Consider the following 2,500-nt stretch of genomic DNA (forward strand, 5'->3'; position numbering starts at 1 on the left):
AGCGCTGGTTCAGGCACGGCGGGCAGTGTTGGAATCGGCAGCGCCGACGAAATCGGCAAAGTCGGCAGAATCGGCAGCGCAGATTTTTCGACGAACACGGGCTGGACGCTGGACTGGCCGGGCCATGCAGGAAAATTCATCGAGGGGACACGCTGACGAAACAGCGCTGGTTCAGGCACGGCGGGCAGTGGTGGAATCGGCAGCGCCGACGAAATCGGCAAAGTCGGCAGAATCGGCAGCGGGTGCTGGCGATGGGTCTGGACGGGCTGGATAGTCCAACGCTCGACGAGAAAGACCGCTGGTTTAGACACTGGGGCAGTGGCAGCCCGCGGGGCAGTGTCGGCAGATTCGGCAGCAGTGTCTGCCGATTCGGCAGCGTTGGCTTGTTGGCGCGGGGGGCCGATGCGAGTGGGGACTTGGGCAGCGGGCAGTGAAAGCAAGAGTTTCCCCGATGCTGCCGGGAAAAACGCTCCCCGGGATGGCCGGGTGAGATGACCCGGCGGCCCGTGACGGGTCATTCAATTCCATGCCCCGTCAACATAACTCCCGATGTACTGTTTGCTTTTTCGGAAGAAGAGATCCATCCCCCCATCCTCGGCCAGCCAAAAACGCTCCAATTAATGGCCGGGTGAGATGACCCGGCGGCCCGCGACGCGTCATTCAAATCACTGCCCTATCGGCTACAACTGCTGATGGGTGGGATTAGAGGCCTGCCATGGTGGTGAGGGGCGGCGAGGACCGTGAAAGCTAGAGTTTTTCAGAGGCTGCCGGGAAAAAGGCCCCTCGGGTGGCGGGGTGCGAGGACCAGGCGCGTCATTCAATTCTCTTCCCTATCAACTTGGCTCCCGTTGGCGGGATTGGAGGCCTACTGTTTGTTACAGGGCTAAAATCGTCAGGGGAAGAGCTGACGAAACAATGCTGGTTTGGATGCAGGGGGTAGTGTTGGAATCGGCAGCGCGAACAAAATCGGCAAAGTCGACAAAAAAGACTGTTGGTCTGGACATCGGGGCAGCGGCAGCCATGCCGACAGGGGGGGAAATCGGCAGCGCAGATTTGTGCAGCTGCAGGTTCGTCGGGGAAATCGGCAGCGCAGATTTTTCGATGAACATGGGCTGGAAGATGGACTGTCCAGGCCAGGCAGGGAAATTCATCAAGGGGACACGCTGACGAAACAGCGCTGGTTTAGACACGGTGGGTGCAGTGTTGGAATCGGCAGCGCCGACGAAATCGGCAAAGTCGGCAGAATCGGCAGCGGGTGCTGGCGATGAGTCTGGACGATTTATAGTCCAGGGCTTGATGGAAAAGACTGTTGGTCCAGACAATGGGGCAGTGGCGGCGCGGATTTGTGCAGCTGCAGGTTCGTCGGGGAAAATCGGCAGCGCAGATTTTTCGACGAACAGGGGCTGGGCGCTGGACTGGCCGGGCCAGGCAGGAAAATTCGTCAGGGGGCCACGCTGACGAAAACAGGGGCTGCGGAGTGGAAAATCGGCAGCGCAGATTTTTCGACGAACAGGGGCTGGACCGGCCGGGCCAGGCAGGAAAATTCGTCAGGGGGGCACGCTGACGAAAAGAGGGGCTGCCGCGTGGAAAATCGGCAGCGCAGATTTTTCGACGAACAGGGGCTGGACTGGCCGGGCCAGGCAGGAAAATTCGTCAGGGGGGCACGCTGACGAAAAGAGGGGCTGCCGCGTGGAAAATCGGCAGCGCAGATTTTTCGACGAACAGGGGCTGGACGCTGGACTGGGCCAGGCAGGAAAATTCGTCAGGGGGCACGCTGACGAAAAGAGGGGCTGCCGCGTGGAAAATCGGCAGCGCAGATTTTTCGACGAACATTCGTCAGGGGGGCACGCTGACGAAAAGAGGGGCTGCCGCGTGGAAAATCGGCAGCGCAGATTTTTCGACGAACATTCGTCAGGGGGGCACGCTGAGGAAAACAGGGGCTGCCGCGTGGAAAATCGGCAGCGCAGATTTTTCGACGAACAGGGGCTGGATGCTGGACCGGCCGGGCCAGGCAGGAAAATTCGTCAGGGGGGCACGCTGACGAAAACAGGGGCTGCGGAGTGGAAAATCGGCAGCGCAGATTTTTCGACGAACAGGGGCTGGACCGGCCGGGCCAGGCAGGAAAATTCGTCAGGGGGGCACGCTGACGAAAAGAGGGGCTGCCGCGTGGAAAATCGGCAGCGCAGATTTTTCGACGAACAGGGGCTGGACGCTGGACTGGGCCAGGCAGGAAAATTCGTCAGGGGGGCACGCTGACGAAAACAGGGGCTGCCGCGTGGAATGGCAGCCTACACGCAGATGCGAATTCGGCAGCGCACGATGGCTTGAGCAGGTCATGGGTTCGACTTGGCGCGATCTGAAACCTGGACGAGGGACTGTCGACGCTGGACGAGCCAGCGCGGTGGCCTGTCGTGCCCCGTTCAGGGGGGGCCTGCCGCGGAGACAGCCCTCGCGGGCTCGACAGCGCAGGCCAGCGTCCCCGACGTCGCTGGCCGCGGCA

This window comes from Populus nigra, chromosome 2, assembly GCF_951802175.1.
Source record: "Populus nigra chromosome 2, ddPopNigr1.1, whole genome shotgun sequence".
NCBI classification, from domain to species: domain Eukaryota; kingdom Viridiplantae; phylum Streptophyta; class Magnoliopsida; order Malpighiales; family Salicaceae; genus Populus; species Populus nigra.